We start from the raw sequence: 25855 nt of genomic DNA, 5'->3' as shown, positions 1-25855 counted from the left end.
TTCATTTTGTGGCTCACTGCTGTTCTTCTGCTCTGATAAACATTTCTGTAGTGTTTATTGTCTAAACAAGTGTAGGCTAGTAGCTGTAGTATTGTTTCCCACCCTCTTTCCTTGTTGGTGTCTTACTGTTATACTTGGTAGCTTTTCAGTTTCCCGCCCCTACTGTAAATTTGATCTGGGACACGCCTTCCAGTCTAGTGTCATTAGCTCATTCTACCTAATACAGAGAGAACATTTGAAAAGGCCAACCCACTTACCTTGAATTATCTTCTGCTTCTCCTCTCTCCCTTTCCCTTACAAAAAAAAACATTGCTAGAATCCCCCTGTGTTCTGCTTAACTGTAACAAAAAAATACGCTTGTTTCCTGCTCTTCCTGTAACTAGTGGGAGTGGTAAGCACTAGGTAACCTATCTACCACATAAGGAGTGGTTTCTGGCCCAGAAATTGTAGTTATTGGTTGTTTGAGCAGTTTTTCCATCTCTTTCAACTTCCTGATTTAAAAGCCCAACATTTGCACTTGTTTCTACCCTTCCTGTAACTAGTCTAGTCCAGATACAGATTTGCTGTATCCAGGACTGTTTGTAAGCTCCTGAGGCCCCCAAGCCTTTCTGTGTTGGAGGGAAGCCTGCTAGCTTATCAGTGGGATGGGTAAGCACTAGGTAACATATTTACCACATAAGGAGTGATTTCTGGCCCAGAAATTGTAGTTATTGGCCGTTTGTGCAATTTTTCCATCTCTCTCAAATTTCTGATTTAAAAGCCCGCATTTGTACTTGTTTCTTTCCTGTAACTAGTCTAGTTCAGATAGAGCTTCTTAGTTTTAGCACTTGAATTTGCTTATTCATGCTCCGCACTTGTTCAGAACTTGCTGTAAAGACTAAATAAGCTATGAATTACTAGAGCACTCAACCTTCCTCATTACCTAGAGGAAAACAGTTTTTATACTTACTTTCCTTACTTGCTTAGAGAAAAACAGCTCTTGTACTCACTTTCCTCACTTGTCTAGAGGAAAATAGTTTTTTATTCAGGCATGTCCAAGGGTCAGCTCACAGTGTTCTCTCCTATTGATCTGATGAATCTGGGCATCTTGGGGCAATGTAGCACTTGCCCCATGTACACAGACAACCCTCTCCTCCTACCACCCAACACTACAACCTGTGAGAGATGCACTTATCTAGCCAAACTGGAGGTAAAGCTCTCTCCAACCAAAACTGACAGTCAAGAGGAGAAGGTAAACACTTGCACCATACCACACTCATCACATAGTCCCACTAAACCTACACCACCAAAATCCACACATAGAAACATAAAAACATTTGTGGAGGCTCTCAATAATAATCTGCTCAAGCAAAAGAGACCTCTAAAGCAAAAACGCAAGCAAACTCCACTCCCAACACAACCCAAATGACACATAGCCCACAGACTCGGTGTGCCACTCAACCACAGCCCATAAGGCAAAACAACATACCCAACACACTAGTCATAGGTGACTCTATAGTAAGGCACACTGATGTCCCACTCACCAGGCTAAACAAGGAGAAGGTTACTGTCAGCTGCCTGTCGGGTGCCAGGATCTGCCACATAACCCACGCACTCAGGTCACTCCACAACAAGTACAAATATGACTCTGTCATTCTCCATGTTGCTGTGAATGACCTGAGATGTACCTCCCTGGACTACATGAAAAGAGACATGGAAGAGCTCTCCAATCTTGTAGCCCAGGCAGGTATGACCCTAGCCCTGAGTAGCATCCTGTCATTGCTTAGAATGATACCGTAGTACAAGGACAAAATGCTTGACTTCAACATTTGGCTAAGCTTCTGGTGTCATTCTAAGGGGATCCATCCAGTATCTGTCTGCCAGGGATGACATGGTTGACAGACCAGGATGCTTTGCCAGAGATGGCCTGCACCTGTCACCCCTGGGTTTCTGGATACTGGCTAAGGATCTTGCCGTCCCTATAGTGCCTTTTTTAGGCAAGGTTCAAATGACAAATTCACCACTGTAACAGGAACAGGCAAGCAAAAACTGAGGGTAATGCTACTCGACGCTAGAAGTCTAAATCTCAAAATGCACTCCCTCAAGGCACTCCTTAAAATGGAGAACATCGATATCAGTGCATTGACTGAGACCTGGTTCAAGGCTCCAGAGAGTACCCCTGCATTACCAGGCTATAACTCATGCCACACTCTTCAGCCATCTAACATGGACCAGAACACCAAAGGCAGTGGTGTGTCCATATTCATTAAGGATATCCACACCTCTAGGCTAGTTGCTCAGCATAATGCATACGAGGTTATCCAAGTGCAACTAACTCTGGGCCCCCACCCCCATTAAGGAAACCACTGTAAATATTTTCTCCAAATCCAACTTCATGCTTTTTAAGACAGAAATGGCGTACTTCAGGACACCCATGCAGATGGACAATACAGTTATGACTGCTGAATCCTGCACAAATGCACTCTATAAGCACTTACATGAGCACATGGATTGTGCTATCCCAAAAAGAACTAAGACACTATCCTCTTAAAAAAGGAAGCCAATCTGGTGGTCCCCTGCCATAAACAAACTCTAAAACAGAAGGAAGAAACTGTTGAAAAAGAGAGTAAAATCCCATGAGTGGAGGAGCTCCGTGGTCAGCCTCAGTAAGAAGCTGAGATCCCTTATAAGATCCTCCAAAGCTAGCTACAAAAAGAAAATCTCCACTGGTTCTAGGGACAACCACAAAGCATTCTATAGTTATGTCAAGAACCTTAGTGGCAACACCCTGATCTGCTCTGAGTTACAGCACAATGGCACAAAAATTACAGAACTAACTGATATAGCCAACATCCTAGCAGATAGTTTCAGTACTATCTTTAACCCCCTCTCTCTGCCATAAAGGGCCCATATCTATACAGGAAGAATGCATTGTCCCTGTAATCACAACTGCACAGGTAAAAGCTGCACTCCATAAAGCTAAAAACACAGCATCCATGGGACCAGACAACGTCCCAGGATGCATTTTACATGAACTTCAGAATGAACTGGCTCCCCATCCAAGCACCATGTTCAATCATAGCCTCATGTCCAGCATTGTGCCCACTAAATGGTGCACAGTAACAGTTATCCCACTTCACAAAGGGGGAGCCACCACTGATCCCGGGAACTATCATCCTATTAGCCTGATGAGCCTGGTTTGTAAGGCCATGGAATGTATCATCATGGAACTCATAAACAAAGACGCTGGTAACCTCCAAACTCTGGACCCCACCCAGTTCAGGTTTCTGAAAGGCAGTTCATGCCTCCTGAACCTGATTGACTTCTTTGAGGCAGTCACCAAAAATGTAGGCGAGGGTAAGGTGGTTCACATAGCCTATCTTGACCTCACCAAGGCTTTCAACACTATCCCCCTAGTCTGGAATTATAGCTAAACTCACTAAACTAGGTATAAATCCTTATGTCACAAGATGGGTTGCCAACTGGCTCACTGACAGAACCCACACTGTAAAAGTTGCAGACTCCAAATCTGACTTCAAACCAGTGACAAGTATAGTACCCACAGGGTTCAGTCCTGGGACCTCTCCTGTTTGGTATCTACTTCTCTGAAGTACAGACTAACACAGAAGGCCTTTGGCTAATGAACATTGCAGATAACTGCAAACTAGGAGCCATAGTCGAGTCCCCAAATGATGTGGACATCCTACAGAAGGGCCTCACTGAGACAGATGCCTGGTGTCAGAGCCATGGCCTCAAGCTCAATGCCAAAAAGTGCATTGTCATCCTCTTTGGAAAAAACTCTGTACCCATGAAAGACCACATAGGCAGCAGTCTACTTAATTTTGAATGTGTGATAAGAGACCTTGGGACCAAGGTGGACAGTAGTCTCTCCTTTGATAATCACATCACCACAGTAGTCAGGAAATCCTTCTACATGGCACACCTCATCACAAAAGGGTTCTCATCCAGGAAAAAATAGGTCATTGCTCCCCTCTACTCGACACTCATTAGACCCATTATAGAGTACAGTGCCCCTTTTGGAATGTACCTCACAAGACATCTGCAGCTGGAAAGGCCACAGAAGTACCTCACGAAGAGGATTACTGTCCTCAAGCAGATGCCCTACTCTGACCATCTCAAAAAACTCCAGCTTTGCGCAGTAGCATATTGTCTACTCCGAGGTGATCTCTGCCTAACATATAAAGCTATGTCAAATCCAGAGCTGTTGGACATGCTACACCTAAAGAAATCCCAATCCCTCTGAGCTACATGCTCTAGGGACCTAAACCTGGTCACCACAATAAACAGGACATGCTGGAGGGATAGATTCCTATCTCAGAGACTTACCATACTCTGGAACAAGCTACCCATATATGTCAAGCAAAGTTCTTCATTAGCACTCTTCAAGAAAAATCTTGATGAGTGGATGGGAAATAGGAAATACACTCCAGGGATCACTTCTGTGACTCTGCTCAACAGGGGCACAGGAAATAACTATCTTGGGTGGGGTAAGCCAGGGACACTTGTTGGCTAGGCTTACTCAGGCCCTTGGGCCAATAGCCTAGCACCTACCTATGAACCTATGAACAAAACCTACTGGACAGACAGATTTATGTCTCCCAGAGGCTGCCCTGTCTCAGGAATGCACTTTCAAGACATTTCAGACAGAGTACCATGCAGAACATCATCACGTGTAACCATGATGAGTGGATGAGATACCAAGAATCTGTCCCAGGGGTCCCACCTGTGTCCTTCAATGCAGGGACAACAGGTGCTGATTGATGATTCTGTTGGGTATAAATTAATGGTTAGGCTTATAAGGGCCTCAGGGCCAATAGCCTATTAACCTTGTATGATCCTAGGTATACCAGTTATGGCCCTGTGCTGTGATAGACTGTGTTGTTAAGTGTCCAGTCCTATCTTTGCCATCTACTGTGGTATGTCCCCTATGGGAGACATGCCAATGCCATGTCATACATCCACCATCTGACAAATAGGTGAGTGGTACCACAGGTGTATGGGGACAGTCCAGCAAATTCTGTGCAACACAATTACAGACAGCACTGCACACATGTTGTAGGTGATCCTCCTTGTGGGTGTCCCATCATCCACAGTACACAGATGTTTGCAGAATGTGTACATGTGCCTGATATATGTGGACCCACTGCCAGACAAATGTGAATATCTGGAAGTCAGTTGGACAATATGTAATGATTGTTTCCAGACTGTAATGAATGTGGCTGTCACATGCCAGACACCTCAAAAACTGTTATGGTACTTTAATATCTGTTACTGTAGTCATTCCCTCATGTTGCATGGTCAGTATGTACACTTAGTTGCTGAGGGTGATCCTGTGTCCCCCCACTACTACTTTCTATAACCTGCTGTCCTGATGTAGGGAGTCAACAGGTATGCTAGCCATAGCTCTAAGGCAATGATATACAGGTGTTGAGTACACAGTGACCTAGCCAGAGTACATCAGGAACAGCCAGGGGCACCTGGACAATGCTTGAACTATGCCTGTGTGACATTCACAGCATGAGAGGAGCAAACTGACAGTACATCATGTGATATGGCAGTTGTGTCCACTACTACTGACTGTCACTACTGTCTAATACACAATCCAGTCGCATTCATACATGAGCTGACCAGTGCTGGGGGGACTCAGGGGCCAGAGCTGTGATCTATGTCACAGCAGACAGAGTCAAAAGGGAAGCCTGTAGCTGATGGACAGCTGACTAACAGTGACATGTAATTCCAAGATATTTACCACAGACCTCTATTGTGGTAATCCTTATTTCCCATCCCTGCATCCCCCAACTGCATCTGATTAAATGGGGAATACTATTACATACCTGGTATAGTGCTGTACTCCTTTATTTGCAGAAATCCTGTGGTAGAATGCTAGGATAGCGCAGTGTGTCATCATAGAGAAAGTCACAGACCTATGCACCATAGGCAGCAGCTTGCGTTTTTTAGGTAATGCTCAAGAATAGCTGATTGCCTGTGTACCAATCTGTGGCTCAGACTTGCTAATTGCATTCAGAACAGCTGGGTTGCATTTTAATTAGCCAAAGTCATGGCAACACAGTCCTGTATTTGAGGCCTTCCTGTAGACCTTGACCCTTTTCCTGGCCTGTGAGAAGGACATTATCAAGGTGTGTGGACTACAGCATCACAGAGGGTAGGTTGAAATACTGTCCGCAGTTTGGATTCATGTGGTATCTTCACAGTTTTTCATACTATGTTTGGCCATTGTGAACAGACTTTCTGATTATATGGCAGTTTACTGTTTAACAATGTGGGTTGAGATCAGTAAGGAGACAGACAGATGTGAGTGTCATACGTCATTTGCATCACAATATGCATGCAGCTGCAGTAGCAACTGGCCTAACAGCTGTGTATGTTTGTAGGGGAAGACTTTGACACATGTCCCTATCACTTGACCACCCCCCATTTATATATGGGTGTTGTGTGGATCCCTGTTCTAGGTGATTGTGGGGTACAGTAGGTCTGTAGCAGGTAGGTGAACATACTGATGCATATGTTGCAGGCTGCACCTGCTGCATTCTGCCTAGGAGCCATAATAGGGGTTTTGAACACATTGTGGGACAGCAAGCTGTATATATGATTGAGGGAGCAGTGTCAGCTCTGTTGGCACAGCATAGCCAGGGTGAGGGTACCCATAACAGTCCAAGTAAGGCATGTCCCTCAGGTACATATGAGAGTGGTAGGTGACATTTAGGACACCTATGCATATTTGTGAAGGGTGTCCCAACCTACAGGCCTTTGAGGTGCTAATATGGGTGGCAGTGACTGCAGTAGCAGAAAAAAAGTTCTGCTTAAAATTGCACAGCTCAGTCATTTAATTGTACCGACAACCATGTACTTGACATGCAACACACTGAAATGGTAGCCAGGAGTGTGGGTGGACAAATGTTAAGCATGCTAGGAATGTATCAGATTGAGCTACGGAGTCAATACTTTAGCATGTGTATTTGCAAAACATGCACATGCATACAGCCAGTTACACAGGATTGGTATGAACATGTGTGATCGGATGTGTATGACATGTGACACTGAGCTGTCTGTCATGTTTTACAATGTCAGTGTGTACTGACTTGCCAGTACATCATCACAAAGCATAGGTTATGTGCAAGTGTGCCAAATGCAGGTAACACAAGTGTGGACATTCTGCAAGTCTGCATTTGTCATCTCTACCTGATATCCTAGACCTCATGTGCATCCATCAAAATGTATTTGTCTGTGTACTGGTTAGGTGTCTGTATCACAGTCCCAAGTATGTTGTCATTTGTCCCATTATATGTACAAGCAGTGTGTCACTGGCAAGAAGGATATGTTTATGGAAATGCCTGCTACTTTTTCAAGCTGAGTGGCTTAGTGAGCTAATGCACTGTGCTGAACTTGACAAGGGTTGAATATTTTTCAGCTGTGCCTCACTGAAACAGGATAAGTTTATGGAAACACCTGCAAGTCTTCAAAACAGAGTGGCCTAGTGGACTAATGTCATAATTAAAAGGATCCTGGCTTTGAGACTTTTCAGAAAGATAATTCTGCTGATGTGCAGAACAGTGTCAGACAGACAGAAGGTGATTAAAACAGTTTTAAGCGGGTTTGTGTGGGTTTGCACGATGTGCTGCGACGCTAAGCAGTGCTTAGTTCCACTTAAACCTGCACTATTTCCAAAAAAAAAAGAAAAAAGGGGTAATAGGAAAGTGGTGAAATGGGGAAAGCAGGGGGAAAAACAATATGAAAGGAAGGTAGGGATGTGCAGGATGGGTGTAGGAAAGGACCATAGCTCTCCATTTCTTGTAAGCAACAGCTGTGCATGTTGTGGACAATTTGGAATTTGGAGCTTCATGTCCCATAAGGAGGGGAGTGGGTGACAAAATTTTGTTAATTAATTGCTGGGGATGATTGATTGATGGCAGTGTACGTGGGGGCAAAATGGAAAGCTATGTATGGGGCGATATTTTTTTTTGCAGGACAGATGCCTTTTTTTTTTAAGGACAGAGTGGAATGTTGGGGAAGGGTTGTATGTACATTTGGGGAGGTATGTTGTGTAGGAGAGGTTGCAGTGGCAGACAGACAAGACAGCAGACAGGGGCAGTATATGACACATGGAGGGGTAAACACCTTGGACGGGGAGGCTATTTGGGAATCGGAGAACCAAGTGCCCCCAAATGGCAACAGTGGGACTGAGTTCCCCACACATGGGCAGTCACCACTGCTCCTTCATGGCCCTGAAGGTGGTTGTGCTGGGGGCTGGATGCCAGGGCCAGCCTGCCCCTCCAAATGTGCCAGTCTGCCCTCCATCTGGCACAGTCGATCATCCAAATCACGATGGATAACCCTGCGCATCATGCCTGGAAACTGTTGACAGGTGACCAGTCCTTTGCCAGACCCCCGCCCAGCAGGGATGGGCTCCATCCTCTGAGGTACTTCTACCCATGAGTGGTGCAGGACACAGCAGAGGGGACAGTTCCAGTTTGGGTCCCAGACATGTTGAGACCCAGTGCTATGACCAGATGAGGTGGGATAGGTGGATTCACTGGAATTGGCCTAGCCAGTTTTGCTATGGTGTTGAGGTTTGTCAAAGTGTATAGGTTAATCATGAACAGAGCATTTCAATGTTAGTTATAACAGCATACATGGGTGTTCCAATAAACCCAGAACAATAGAATTGCATAGCATACAGAACACAGCCATAAATGGAATAAGAATCACTATTGCAACAACATGCCAGTAACACTTATGGCAAAATGCCAACAACACTGGTATTTCAACAAGGTATGTTAGTAGGCAACCATTGTAATATATAACCAATAATACAACACAAGGTCACAAATTAGGTTTTAAGAAACACATATGTGAAAATGGAACCATACCCATAGTATAAGAATAATACTTTATGATGCAGATAAGGGGTGGGGTGACAGAAAGACATTCCATTATCAACTGTATAGGCTACATTTTTAACAACAGTACTGCTCAGTACTCTGCAGGTCTGCCCTTGCTTTATGTCTACAAGTGCACTATAGCTTCTGTAGCACATACATACCTCTAAAGCTATCCAGATGGGATGGTATGGGCCAAGCTGAAACACCTACAGGTGCATAACTACAGGTGACTATTACATGTCAGGGGAACATATATGACTGCCAAGGTGTACTCTGCACTGATGTTGTGTGAGTGTGCTACTGGCATAATTCAACTGGGTTTATTCCTTTGTCCAAGGTTTTTGGCAGCAGTGATCACTATCCATGACAGTGTTTCACTTGAGAGACATGCATCATGCACAGTACAGAGAGTTTACAATTATCCTGCCGTCATTGGCAGACATGGGGTTAGAATATCAGCAGGCATTCACAGATGCACCAGGCATACAGCTGTACCAACAATGACGATTTAATTTGTCTTATTAACTTGGAATAATATTATACTTCCTGCTGTTTTATTTAGTGGAGTCTTATCACCTAGCTGAGCAATGCTGTTTACATGCTAGTGCATCTGGACACAGACATTAGTATACCCGTCATACAACTACTACAGACATTTATTTACCTGTAAGTCTTGTGGGGGGAAAATCTGTTAACAATACATAACTATTTTTATAAATAGTCAGTACTACTTGTCTGTTACTATAAATATATCTTAGTACCTGTCCCTGGATTCAAACCCAGGTCTGTGTGTGGCAAAATGAACACACACACACGCACACACATATATATATATATATATATATATATATATATATATATATATATATATATATATATGGGTCTATATTATATTTTCAAAAGTTTCAAACATCGAACACTATATGGTTGACACCATATGACCGATGTTTGAAATTTCGAAAATATAATAAAAAAATAAAAATGAAAAACTATACTTACCTAAATGCTGTAGGCAGGGGTGCAAGCCCCCATGCACCCCCATGCCCCCGCTACTTAAATATTCATACTCCGAGATCACACCGCATTGAAGTAAAGGGAAAATATTCCCTATGGCGATTTCCATGTTACACGCACAACATTTCGACGTTTCGACCAATCATACGCGTTCACCATTTACTATTTTCGATCACGAGATAGCAACCCATATATTTATATATATATATATATATATATATATATATATATATATATATATATATATATATATATATACTGCTTATCGCACTAAGCTATTGGGCCACTGCTCTGTGCTAATTGAGTGATATGTACCTATAGCTCGCCTAGTGACAAAGTCTGAGCTGGTAATATAGGCAGAGTGTCACGTAAGACTGCAGTGACAGTTGAAATAGCCAGAAAATTGTTATGGCTAGGCTTGTATAGGCCCTATGGCTGATAGCCTAGTACCAACCTATGAACCTATAAACCTATGAACATACATGCATGAGATTCATGCATGACAGTGATAGGTGAACTGTGTATTAATACTTGGAATGCAGGTGTACACAATTAACCCCTAGTGGATGGGAATATGTGTGACCTGTACAGACCATATCGGGGTGCTTGGTTGCCTACATGACTCATATACATTTGCAGATGATATATTTGCAGTATACAGCTATTACAGTTTCATGCTTGCCTGCATCAGCATACCTACGTTCAGGAATACATATAGCTGAAATGCAAAGTTTAACACAAGACAATCCTGGGAGAAACACACTATAATACCTTAAACAGTACTCCTCTAGGTTCAGATCTTAGTGCAGAACAATTATCATATTTTATTATATCTTGTAGTACTGCCCTGCATCTACACTTTAGCATAACAGTTCTTTATTGGCCAACCTTCGGTAACTTCATGGTGTTATACCTGTGTTTACTTCACAGCATGTGTAATATTCAATTTCTTGAACAACAGCCCGGAATACACACAACAATTGGTAGAACACAGATTTATTGAGGGTGATATGACAGAGTGATTGGTATACATCTGACAATCTTTATTGTTCTACACTTTAAATAATGCAGGCATTGGAAGACAGCTGTTATTCCACAAACTATGCAGTGCTACCTTTATTTCTTCATAATTCTGACTGCAGTTGTACTGTATTTCCTGTAGATTAGGAATGCAGTTAATGTATTCCTTTCACATTTTCAGTGCTGGTGTACTTTATTACCAGAACATATGTATTATTAATACAGTATACACATTATTCTCAAACATTATTAATGCAGTATTAACTTTCTTTCCTTAACATTAGTGTGTTTCATGCTTTCATCTATATTGAACAGTACCTGGCAATACTCACTTATATCAGTCAAGGTCGATGAACACATTCATTGCAGTACACTCACAACAGAATATACCAGCTGGCAGTTACTACTGTACTCTTTCTTAATTACATTACTATATATTGCAAGATATATCTGTACACAACACACTCTTGGGCCATCCGGGCCAGGCACCCTGTATAGGCCTCCAGGTTGCCAGCCCTCTCTTCTGCACCTGTGGGGAGAAAACACACCATTATGCATACCTGTCTATCAGATACTCATACTAGAATTTTGTAAATCAATGGTTCCTATATTTACAAATGTCTGGGGCACTGCGGTCCCGAGGGTGTTGGATCCATTAGGTCAAGAATCATCCCCCCTTTCCTACGCTTCAGGTCATCATAATGATGACACACCTACTCATCAGTTGTAGTGGTGAGGTCATGTGCCAGCCAGTCCCAGGTCTGTGATTTGTATTTGGAGCCCTGGTACTGGCCCTACAGCAGCCTGTCACCCTGGTCCTCACAAGGAGCCCAAAAATGACTCTGGACTCCAAACTGCCACGGCTCTGCACCCAGAAGTGTGGACCCTCTCCAACTCCAGCCATAGCTCCTGCAGTGATCAAACTCCAATAGGTTCTGGCTGTATTCCCACCAACTGCACTTAAATAAAGCTGTTTTCCTGCCCTTTGCCACCATTGACCATTTTTAAAAATGCACAGATTCACTTAACACTGGCAAACCCACTAAGCTCAGCTGAGCAGTGCTTGGACAGGGAATGCTTAGCAATGCTTAGCGATCCACAAACCCACTTAGCTGATCTGAGGACTGCTTAAACTGCGATCATTTAACAGTGTCCAAACCAGCTAAGTGAAGCCGTGCTTTGCTAAGTTTAAGTGTTTCCTGGCTTGACTTAGCAATGCTCAGTAGAGCTTAACTATGGCTAAACCAGAGTTTTTCAAAAATAAAACAAAAATTATAGAAAGTAATTATTCATTAATGATACTTGTTTATTATTATGTGTATTTATTTTACTTTATATCTCCTAAACATATGTATTTCACTACGTTATCTTGGCGTTAACTTTAATGTATTGAACACTTGTGTGTAATTGGGGCTTTTATCCTCAGGTCTCCAATGATAATGGGCTTCTGGTCCAGCTGGGCCTACCTGCTTAACAAATGTCAATGTATACATGATAAAAAAAAATAACATTTCCCTACCACATGTAAAAAGCTGAATGGCCTGTATTCAAACCATGAACATAGTGCACATGAGGCCATGAGACCAACCATTCAGCTGCCAAGGATATGGTGATTAGAGCTATACATTTCTATATAGTTCTCAGTTATGTTTAAACACTGCTGACCACTGCGTCACTCCTTGCAAACCTGATAAGCTATGCTTAATCTTGACCTTTCCTAACTAATTAACTGCATCTGTTTTCTATTTTTAGATGTCTGGTACATGTCTATTGCTAAGCACCACACAACACAAACACCCAAAAAATTAGTTAAACATGTTTCATTTTATTATTTAAATGCCATCTGGCACTTTAACAGTGCAGGGGGTGCATTACTCATCTGTGGACACTGTAACACACCTCCTACACTGATTCTGTACCACATTACATGTCTCTTTCTCTCTCAGTAATGTGCCTTCAATAATATGCAAGGCGAGCTGCCGAGGGCGAGCTGCAGACATGACCACAGTACACTCTGCGTAGGACTTACAGTATTCCTACATGGAGTTTATTACATCTGAGGGATAGATTTTATATATATATATATATATATATATATATATATATATATATATATATATATATACTCCACAATACGAAAATACGGTGCCCAATGAAAAAGGTGCTCAGATCTTCTCAAAATAGCCCGCACGATAATCCAGCACTTGAAATATACAGCCTTCCAGGCTAAAAAAACACAAAAAAACAGAAAGCAGTGTGCAAAGAGTGCAAAGTGTAAAACTCTAGCGTTAGCGTGTTTTACATTAGAACAAGCGCACCTCTTGTGATCATAGTAGAGTTTGTACTCTGTAAATGTATTAAGGCTATGTTACTGTGATAAGTTAACACTGCTTAGAAGTAGTGTATATCGTGTATGAGTCTAACGTTAGCATTCTTACACTAGCACAAATACTGTCCTTGTGATTGTATTAGATGTACTGAAAGAGTCTAGCGCCAGTGTTTACCTTACTATAAGTGTTGCACATTTGCTTTTTACCTGGTTGACAATGGTTAAGAATTATGGTTGTGTATTCCTGAACATGGTTTGATGAATTGTGTTTGGCTAAACTCTTGGAAGCGCTGTTAAATAATCTAAATACAAACTTCCATTGGTGTTTCATACACTTGTTAAATGCAATAGTCAAGGAGGGCCTGCTGGCATTGCTTATCCTACATTTTGCTTGTTTTTTAAAATAGCCTGCTGAGGGTTGTGTAATGTAGTTAAGAATTGTACCTCAGAAGAGCAGCCCTTGTCCTATTGATGACGAAAGTAAATGTGTATCTCCAGCTATATGCTCTCATGTATATTAACTGTCTAATATTCAAACATCTGTGCTTCGAAGTTGTTTGTTCGAACTAAAGTTGTGATTAATTTCTGCTAAAACTGATACTGCTTCGCTAATACTAAGTCTGTATAATTTATCTCTTAGGTACCTGCCCCTTATACATAAATACGAGTGGCCGCATAGTGCTAGAAACTGAAACAGGAAGAATCCTCTATTGCGGTGCGAACGCACATGCTGGTTCTGGCTCTCAGCCCTATTAAATAACATCCCCAAGGAATAAAGGGTAATAACTATACCCTGGTCGTTTTGTTTGGCTTTATACCTCTGGTAAACGCTCCTGGGCAGGCAGCATAACAGTACTTAAACAGTACTATCCCAGCCAGACTTCATCTAAACCATTACTCCAGTCCTTTGCTAGGCAAGTGGGAAACAGCGTGAATAAGAATAAGACAGTAAACCCAAACAGAATCCTTGCCTTTTACTTAAAATCAGGCCATAGAATTAGGTAAAGTGGTCTTTAACGCTCACCTACAGCATAGGATCTCTAAGACCCTGAAAGCTCTTGGTTGGTGTATTCCAGCTCCGCTTTCCGCTGGGCTGCCTTCGCTCCTCCTGCCCCTTATCCCACCCGCCCCCACTATCTCTACTTTTATTAGACTAAAAACCACACCCCTATTAGCTCTAAGCCAATCGCCCACACCCAATTATCTAACCTATCTCCTCCCACAACTCCATTCAATATCCACTATTGCACTACCACTTCCAGGTCCTACACACCCTGTTAGATTAATCCTACACTACAAAATGGGTAAAGTAGTGAATCTTGTTATTCCATTACTATTGCCACTTTTAATCACTCTTTACTACTTATCGAGGTACGAAGACCAAAATCTCAAGGGATCCCACTACCCAAAGGACCAAACCTGCAATCTCGTACATCATCTCTCGAAAGAGACCTCTTCTGTTTACTACCCCATAGAAACCCTAAGCAAAAAAAGCCTATATCTCACCCAACCATACACAAAGGCAACAACATCTAAACGTGGACTAAAGGTACTATATAAGCTCCAAAGACTCCTATACCATTTGAAGAAATGTATCACTAAAGATGGTGATATACATCCGAACCCAGGCCCATCCACTCATCCTGACTCAGTCACTTCAATATCAGCCCAAAGATCAGCTAGCTCCCTCCTTATCTTCCATCTTATTCTAAGAAGCCTAAACAACAAGGTTCATAATCTTCATGCCTTGTTAGCCATACATCTCCCCGACATTATGTGTCTATCAGAAACTTGGCTCAAACCAGTCACAAAGGATGAAGAGATCCTCCCACCTGGGTATAATATTCTCAGGATAGATCGGGGGAAAAAAGGGGTGGGGGCATAGCTGTCATGTATAAAAGTACCCTTAATATCATCTTGAATCCTATTCAACCACCTAAGGTAGCTAAAGCAGAGTTAATTGCCCTAAAAATATGCTTAAATAACCAAAAAAGTATTAATCTTATTGTAATTTACATTCCGCCAGGGAATAATTTAGAAACTATGGAGATAATACTAAATTGGATAGCCTCAAACTACCCTCAGAAGACCATTGTACTAGGGGATGTTAATATTGACTGGACCCAATGCTCCGCACAGACCAATCCCATGTCCATTAATCTACATGGCTTCTCCCAAAATATTGTCTCCCCTACAAGAATCGGAACTGCTCTCCAAAAAGAAAGTATAATTGATTGGATTCTTACTAATAAAGAAGCACATAAATATACTACTGGGACCCTCCCGAATGATCTTAGTGACCACCACGTCACCTACATAATAAAAAACAAATTTACCAGCATAAACCCTCCTATATATAGACTTGTCAGAAATAAGAAGAAATTTGTTCCAACACTATTCCTAACTGAACTTAGATCCTGTAACTGGTCCAAGCTAAAAACCCTGCCCCTTGATGAGAGTGTGACATTTTTTACTGACACATTCCTCAACATTCTCGACTCCCATGCACCTAACAGACTCATCTGAACCAAGACTCGGATAGCACCATGGCTAACTAGAGAAACCAAATCCAAAATCAAACTTAGAGATCAGGCCTGGGACAAATGGCGAACTACTAAGGCACCTCAAGATCGCATTAAATTCCAGCAACTTAGAAATGCAACGAAAAAAGACTCCACCCTAGATAAAAAGAACTATTTCTGTCACCCAAGATAAGCACCAGAACAATCCAAAGAAGTTTTGGGCAGGCTTAAACAACCTCCTCCACTCAGGGAAAGCATCTACTCCCACCCCAGAAACACTTATTGGTAAAAACCCAGAAGAGGTTGCCAATACTTTTAACTCCTTTTTCACTGAGACCATTCAGACCCTGGCTAATCAACTTCCCCATCCTTCCTCCCCCCCAACTAAGGTTAATGATGAATCTCTACCCTTCTTTACTCTCCCGCCAGCTTCCACCTCCTATATTAGATCCTTACTGAAGAAACTTAAACCAACCACCCTGTCAGCCGACCGACTCCCAGCTGAATACCTACAAATAGCAGCAGATGCCATAGCCTATCCCATCTCAATTCTAATTAACCGAACTATAACTGAGGCCACTATCCCCTCCATTTGGAAGGTAGCCCATGTCATCCCACTTCATAAGGGTGGCTCCTCCACTGACCCATCGAATTATAGACCTATAGCAATACTGTCTCCAATAGCCAAAATCTTGGAAAGATGTTCATAAACAACTCCCTTAACCATCTCACCCTAAATAATCTACTGTCCAAATCTCAGCACGGTTTCAGACCCCACCATAGTACGTAATTACCGCTCTCATCTCTTTGCAGAATACTGACTCAATCAATAAAACCGAATAACAAAAAATTTCTTCAGCCCTCTTTCTCGACTGACTTGTCAAAAGCCTTTGACATGGTCAATCACCAATTACTGCTCCACACTCTTGAAACTCCTACACCTTGATTATCCGCCAAGCCCTAGCTGGTTCAAAGCTTACCTCTCTGAAGACAACAGGCAGTTCGATGGGAAAATAAGCTTCAACTGCTATCAATACCATAGGTCCCCTAGGGCTCCATACTTGGTCCTCTTTTCCGTCAGATTCATAAATGATCTTCACTAGTCATCCTGTATGGCACTCTGCATCCAGTATGCAGACTTTTACTCCACATTGATCTGTCGGATATCTCCTCCTGACCTTACAAGTAACAACCCAAAACTGTTTTGCTATAGAAATGCTCAAACAAACCTTCTATCAGACGTTACTGATCTTTACATCCAACCAGCTAAGTGAAGCCATGCTTTGCTAAGTTTAAGCGTTTCCTGCTTGACTTAGCAATGCTCAGTAGAGCTTAACTATGGCTAAACCAGAGTTTTTCAAAAATAAAACAAAAATTATAGAAAGTAATTATTCATTAATGATACTTGTTTATTATTATGTGTATTTATTTTACTTTATATCTCCTAAACATATGTATTTCACTACATTATCTTGGCGTTAACTTTAATGTATTGAACACTTGTGTGTAATTGGGGCTTTTATCCTCGGGTCTCCAATGATAATGGGCTTCTGGTCCAGCTGGGCCTACCTGCTTAAAAAATGTCAATGTATACATGATAAAAAAAAAAATAACATTTCCCTACCACATTTAAAAAGCTGAATGGCCTGTATTCAAACCATGAACATAGTGCACATGAGGCCATGAGACCAACCATTCAACTGCCAAGGATATGGTGATTAGAGCTATACATTTCTATATAGTTCTCAGTTATGTTTAAACACTGCTGACCATTGCATCACTCCTTGCAAACCTGATAAGCTATGCTTAATTTTGACCTTTCCTAACTAATTAAGTGCATCTGTTTTCTATTTTTAGATGTCTGGTACATGTCTATTGCTAAGCACCGCACAACACAAACACCCAAAAAATTAGTTAAACATGTTTCACTTTATTATTTAAGTGCCATCTGGCACTTTAACAGTGCAGGGGGTGCGTTACTCATCTGTGGACACTGTAACACACCTCCTACACTGATTCTGTACCACATTACATGTCTCTTTCTCTCTCAGTAATGTGCCTTCAATAATATGCAAGGCGAGCTGCCGAGGGTGAGCTGCAGATATGACCACAGTACACTCTGCGTAGGACTTACAGTATTCCTACATGGAGTTTATTACATCTGAGGGATAGATTTTATATAAATAAATAAATAAATAAATAAATAAATAAATATATATATATATATATATATATATATATATATATATACTCCACAATACGAAAATACGGTGCCCGATGAAAAAGGTGCTCAGATCCACTCAAAATAGCCCGCACGATAATCCAGCACTTGAAATATACAGCCTTCCAGGCTAAAAAAAACACAAAAAACAGAAAGCAGTGTGCAAAGAGGTTTATTGGCAGACAGGTTCAGCCACTACATGTAGTGAAGATAAGGAGGCAGAAAATACCATGCATTAGCAGTAGAATGCAGTAAAATAGTAAGTGGTAAACTAAACTGTTGTTTTGGGTGCTTACAGTTAAGTTATTATCCCTGCATTGAACAGAAACATAGCGATGGACCATTTAGGTATTGTTTAAGTTGATTTTTGAAAAATTTTCAGTTTGCTTTAAGTGTGTTGGTAGGGAGTTCCAAGGCTTGTAGGCAGAGCAGGAGTAGCAGTGAATTACCTGTAGTACTATTAGATTTGGTGGTGAATAAAAGGAATTTATTTTGAGAGCTTACTTCCCTGACTGGAAAATAATATTTTACAGCATTTTGTAGTGCCACACAGATTTCTTGTTTATTTATTAAGTTATGAATAATAAGTAGGGAGTAACTAAGACAATGTGGGAGCTCTAGCCAGAATAGCTGTTTTAAAACTATGCATACACAAATAACGTTTTGTAGGTAGAATGGTGGAAAATTAAACAACATTGTTCTAACAACTGCCTAATTTCATTTTTTCTGGTGCTATGAAGGTTAGTCAGGATGAGGGAGGCATAAAGGAGAGTTGATGCAATGCTTCTCCAGTGTTGTCATTGAGGTATTGTTTATGTCTGTATAATAAACTAAGTGTCTAGTGCTTTTGTAGCAGCTTGGAAAATGTATAGATCAAATTTTATGCATTCATCTATTGTGACTCCCAGTAGTTTTGATCATTGTACTATTTCAGGTCTGCTGTTATTTTTGTTTGACTATCACACGCATCACAGATGAGGAGGTACACAGGTATCCTGCAGTATTATATGCCCACTGAACACTGACAGTCAAATGCATTACAGATGAGGAAACACACACAGGCATCTGGTTTAGGAGCCTAAGCAGTGAGACATTTTTCTGTGGTACATTTGGTTGGGAACATATGGCTGACGTGATATTCAGCCGCAGAAAAATATGGTTGTTATGAATTCCCTGTAGTAAGGAAGGCTTTCTAGGTAGCTCACTTGATTAGTAAAGGCATCGCCTTGAGAGCAATGGAGATTATAACTTCAATAAACTCGGCAGTAATCCGGCCCATAATTGAGTATAATGTCCCATTCGGCATGTACTGTACAATGCACCTGCACCAATTAAAGACACTTCAGAGGTTCTAACAAAGAAGATCAAGGGACTCCAGCATGTGTCGTACACAGGCCAACTATAATCCCTGTCAATATATTCTGTGTCATATAGACTTCATAGGGGAGACTTATGACTAGCTTGCAGAGTAATCTCAGACCTAAACTTAATGAACTTGCTGCAGATTCACAAATCAAATGAGACTACAGCTACCCATTCCAGGGACCTACATATGGCCTATGACTTAAACAGAACATGCTGGCTGACAGATTTGTCTCCCAGCGACTGCCACGTCTTTGGAATAGACTGCCAATTCATGTGAAGCAGAGCACCTCTATGACACTGTTCAAGAGTAATCTGGATGAGTGGATAGGGCACCATAAATTCTTACCGGGGATAGTGCCCATAACCCTCCTGGACATGGGCAGTCATTATTAAATGCGATCCTGGGTATTGATTAGCATATCTATGGGATTAGACTGGGATGAGTCACCTAGACATGAAATGACCTCCAGGTCGATAGCCTAGTAAACTCCTATGATCCTATGATCCCCACTCCTTGGAATTAGCTATAGATTAAGATAGACCAGAGAAGTTAGTTAAAACAATGTGTGTTGTTTTATTTTTATTTTTTTTCCTACATACATATCCTCAGAATTATTCAGTGTTAGGCAGTCAATGCCTAGAGAAAACAATTGAATGCATCCCAGAAGGTTTGCTACTGGGCAGTTTCAAAATACTTACAAAATGCATTATATTTATATATATATATATATATATATATATATATATATATATATATATATATATAGAGAGAGAGAGAGAGAGAGAGATAGCTATATATTCAGTAATAGAGTACTACTAGAAGAAACAGAAAAAATAGATATACACATTTTTCAGTGTATATATTTATATTTCATTGGGAGAAAGACTTTATTATGCCAAACATTCTTGCATACTATTCAAGTAAACCTGAAGGCCTTAATTTGCATGCTAATATACTTCTCTGAAAGCCTCTATTTAAAATGTTTCAATCTGTAAGCATCTAGTAAAGACACGTTTTGTGATTTCTAAGTTATAAAATAAATATATGCACATACAAAAGGAAAAACTACTTTTCACTTTTTAGAGGAATTATAAATATATCTCATTTTGATTACTTTCAGATTTTTATGTTGAAAATTGGCTTCAGGCCCTTATACAATATATAAATATACAGAGAGAGAGAGAGATTAATTTTGCTCATATGTAAACCTTGCTTTGAGAGCTTTAAATATATTTTAGCAGTATACAATCTCACAATGGCAGTCCTCTTTTTTTTAAAAAATGCCTGCTATCAATTTTGCCTGTTATTATAACCAGATTTTAAAAGTATGTTGGTAGTAATCCAGTAATAAAATTCTTATCAGTTCATATTATATATTCCCTTGTCAGTTCACCTTTTATTCTTCTGCTTACTTCTTCTTCAGCATGTTGCTATTGTCTATTATTAAATAACACAGTTTTCAGGCAATTACTGTTGTTATGTTCTTGCCAATATACCCAGTCAGTAATGTTCCCATGTTTTTTTTTTTCTTGCAAGGACTTGTTGCTTCCTTGTTGTAAAATGTGCTTCTTTTGCAAATGTATTTCTTGCATGGGGTATTTCATCATCACTGCATTTTTCCAACAAGGCATATAAAGGGTCTGACCTGGCTAGATTTGTAAATGACTTTTCTTTATGATTTTTTGCTTCAGCAACTAAATCATTGTGATTGCAAGAAGAGAATGTAAGAATAAGAGGAGCAAAAACAAGCCCAGTGCACGGCACACTGTTATCTCGCTAAACTCTTAACACACAAATAAGTAGCATAGTCCAGCATGACAGATTATTCAACTAGACTGACTTCTCCTTGAAATTACTGAAAAGTTGGACTGCTGAAATAATCCCTGGATTCAGCAAGCCCTGCACGGCATGCAGGAATAGTGCAGGAGCTCTTAGAGGCAATATGGCCACAGTGCAATCCAGGAATTAGCTCCAGGGACGTGCACAAGCGTTCCTTCTCTGTTCCTGCATGGACACAGCTCCTGTATGAAAATTACCCCATTTGCAGGTGAAAACCATGCAAATGAGGTGAATTTGCGATCCAAGAAGCTGTCAGCCGGCCGTGCAGAGCTAGTGTAGTGTGTAGAAATGTACTCGATTAGTAACTGAGTACATTTCTGCAAACTACAAAACGGAGCCATGACAGCTCCAAATAAAGGGTGTATATAACATGCATGCCAATGGCCAAATATATGGCCATTGGCATGGAAAACAGTTTAAAACAAAATTAACTTTTTTTTTTTTAGCTGATTTCAGCTATTTAAGCATAGGGCAGTGGCACTCAAATGGGATCGAAAATATAAAAAATAACCTGAAATAAGCATTCTAACCAAAATCACTATTTTTCCATTATACTCAATGGCAGGCAGAGGACAACATGGCCAGTGAATAGTGGTTGCTAAGGGGGGTGGCCCAGTGTGGGACCTGTAACTATGCATTAGCAGGCATTCCTATGCAAATGAAAGGAATGAAACTGAATCCCAGATTTTTACTCAATGCTAGTCAGCACCCAATAGTCTAAATGCAGGAATAGCTTGGTTCAAACGTAAGAGTTAGCTGACATCATAAGGGGGTGTATCAGGCATACTGTAAGCAGATTGGAGCCCTGTGGCTCGGGTTTGCACTTAGCTTAGCAGAGCTAAGCAAGGGTGTGTGTCTGAGGCTACCTAGCACTCTTTACATGGCCTAAGCAGGTGTTTTAAAGAAAAAGAAAAAAAAGTAAACCAGGAAATAGCAGCTCTGTGCACATTTGAGCACTGTGTTTGCGTGGCGTGCTCCCGGGCTTAAACAGGAAGGCAATGGGAAGGGAAAATAACAGTAGGAAGGTAATCAAGGAGAACTAGCATAACTGGCAAGTAGAATGTATCAGAATCAGCCAATTACACAGGCAGCAGCCCAGCCCAGTCCAGCCCAGAACACTATTATAAAGTATGCAAACACCTTCCCCTCTGTTTTTTCCCCACATACTCTACGCCACCAGTCCATACAAGCTGGGAAGTTTTAACAAACAAAACAACAAAATGATAGGGGCTGCAGCAGCTATCATACATCAACATGTGGAAGAGGCTGAGGGTGGTGAGGATAAGAATGCTGTCGACCAACTCACAGTGAGGAGACTGAGAGGAGTGTACAGACCCAGGGTAACCTACCAGGGGCTACATGAGCTAGAGGTAGTGGAGCACTATAGGGTGGACAGGGACCTTCTACAGCAAATTGTTGAGCTGTGCCGGCCACGCCTGACACACAGAACTAAGAGAGGGGAACCCATCCCAGTGGATATCAAGGTATGTATAGGCCTAAGAATACTAGCCACAGGTACCTTCCAAAGGCCAACTGGGGATATCATGGGGATCTCACAGGCAACAGCATTCAGCGTACTCCACCAATTCCTGGATGCCATGTCAGCACATGCCGGTGAGCACGTATATTTCCACAACACCCATGAGGCTTTGGTCAGCAATATGCATCTCTTCCACTGAATAGCAGAATACCCTGAGGTAGTGGGTGCAATATAATGAATGTGTGTGCTGGCTGCCCTGGAAGCTATGACAATTCCCACATATGGCATCTGACACAGCTGTACCAGATGTTTGCCAGTGGGGATATCCCCAATGGTCATCTAATGGGGGATACTGGTTACACACTGGAGCTGTGGCTGATGACACCCATCAGAAATGCACACACACACCTGAACAAGAACGCCATAATGAGGCACATGCACAGACCAGACTTATAACAGAGTGTGTGTTTGTGATGCTCAGGTCATGGTTCTGGTGTCTAGATACATCCGGTGGAGCCTTACAGTACTCACCAGCTACATGTACACAAATTGTTATGGTATGTGCCATGCTACACAATATGATCCTGTGGAAACAGCTGCAGCAGGAACAGTGCAGGGCAGGGCCACACAGCCCCCAACTATTGATTGCCAAGGCCTGCACAGGCACAGGAGTGACTTGGAGGAAGAACAACCTGAGCCTGCCCCAGTAGGCAGAAGGAGGCATGTCCAGTATGCCCTGGCCTTGGCAAAGAGGCAACACATAGCACATACACTGACACAGTAGGGACCCAGGGAATGACACCTCTCTCTGACTCACGCATACAGTAAAATGGATGTCAAACATGACACTACCTGTGCTCAACCATGTATAGGGAGTGTACTATGTGCATCCAACATAGGCAGCCCTCCAGCACCATCCTCAATACTGGCACAGCCAGAAGGTAAGTCACTCTTCTTACCAATTTCCGAATGGAGTAGTATGTATTGTTACTTGTATCTATGGTATGGATGTGAGCATGCATGGGAATCGGGTGGCTGAATGGGATGCCAGCAGGTAGTACACACCTATAATGGTGGAATGAGATCTGTACCAAATACTGGTGTCACCACAGTAGCCAGTACTACACATGGTGACAAAACCCACTGCAGGAAATGTGCTGGGCCACATGTGTATCCATATGACAACACACATGCCAGTCAGTGAGACTCACATACCCAACAACAGTCCCAGCCAGCAGGAGAGGTGTAGACAAACACAAACAAAGGCTGTGCTAAGGCCTCTGAATGATTGCTATGGATAACCTCCCCCCATGCCTACACAGACATACTACATCAGGTCAGGCAGTGGGTTGTTAGTTCTAAAGGGTAAGAAGTCAGAAACTGATATGTAGGTCAATCAAACCTAAGACCTGTAGTACACTGATATGCCTCTAATCAGCATGATAGGTTAGAATACAGAATGAAATGGAGTACCTGACATACTAGTAGAGTGATAGCAAATGTGTACAAGTGTCAGGTGTGCCCACCCCAATCCTATGTAGACACATAGTAACAGTCAGGTGTGCACCCCCCAATCCTATATAGAAATGTAGTAACAGTCTGGTGTGCCCCCCCAATCCGATGTAGACACGTAGTAACAGTCTGGTGTGCCCCCCCAATATGATGTAGACACGTAGTTACAGTCAGGTGTGCCCCCCCCAATCCTATGCAGAAATGTAGTAACATGCATGTGTAGGTATAATACCAGTGGAGCACAGATTGCCTGAGGTGGCCAAGGTAGCAGGATAGAATGTAGAATTTGTACAATATGCAGGTATGAGTGTGTTAGGTTGGTGTGTGTTTCATATTGTGTGACAGTGGTCAGTATGTATGCATGGTGAGGTTTGTCCTGGCGGCCATTGCCCAGTACTGCCAATGACAGGGCCAAGTCCTCACAAATGCAGTGCCAAACACAATGCTCCCCAGTATAACACATTCTAGCAGTAAGCCATTGTAAATGTATGGAGGTAATATGTGTCACCATCTGAAAGATGGACATGGAATGACTGTTGGGTCAGATATATAAGCAATGCACAGAGGAAAGTACCCCAGACATACAGTGTATAATGTGTAACCATTAAATGGACACACCCTTGAAATTGTACATACAGGTTTGCAGCACATTATCTGGGTTTGTAGTAGGAAATACCAATGTCATCTGGCCAAACACTCGCAGATCACAAAGGTCATATGAATTATGTAGTGAGAAATAGCTGATGACCCTGCAGAAGCCAGCATAAGTGGAATGCCTCATGCATATCTGTGAGTCAGATGCAAATAGTGTCCATAGCACACATGCACCCAGCTCACCCAAACACCATCCACAGGTACCACTCCAGTCGTATCCCTGCTGTTGGGAATGGGTACAATATGACCCCCATAGTGAAAGAATGCAACATGCGGTGCAGGTGTCCCATGCAGGTGTGTCCCTAGCTGTAAGCAACACCCTGCCAGCATCCACACCACTTGATCAATACTGACAGAAAGTCTTGGCATGAACACCTAACACACCTACCTTGTCACCCCAGAGGAATATACTGTATGGCACTCTGGGACTGTAGGACTGACAGAATGCAACAGCCTGCTACAGCTGGATGGGGGTCAGTATTTATTTGGCAGTAGTTGCCATCCCCCCATACCATCTCCTCACTTCCATATGGTGAATATCTTAGAATTTGAAGACTATGTATAATGAAGTGGATTTTAACAGAGAACTTAATAGATTACATAACATGTTCATCTCTAGGGGATACAATCAGGAAAATGTATCTACTGCTATTAGTAAAGTTACTGAAGGTAGAAATCAGGATTATGTTCAGAATCATGTTGACACTGTTAATATTCATGAATATAAGATAAATAACAGGAGAAAAATATACTTCGTCACTACTTAGTCTATTTAGTTCTATACTTATTGATATAATAAAATATTATTGGCAATATTTATTTAAATATAATGAGCTGGCCAATATTTTGTGCCCTTATATAGGTGGATCATACAAAAGAGGCAGAAACCTTAGGGATATTTTAGTACATAATAATTTTATTTTTTTTAGTTGACTCTATTACTACTGTCAATATACCTTTAGGCAGTTATTCTTGTGGACATTGTAATGTTTGCACAT

This window comes from Protopterus annectens, chromosome 6.part0, assembly GCF_019279795.1.
Source record: "Protopterus annectens isolate FY-2018-M chromosome 6.part0, PAN1.0, whole genome shotgun sequence".
NCBI lineage: Eukaryota > Metazoa > Chordata > Ceratodontiformes > Protopteridae > Protopterus > Protopterus annectens.
This window is presented reverse-complemented; position numbering follows the sequence as displayed.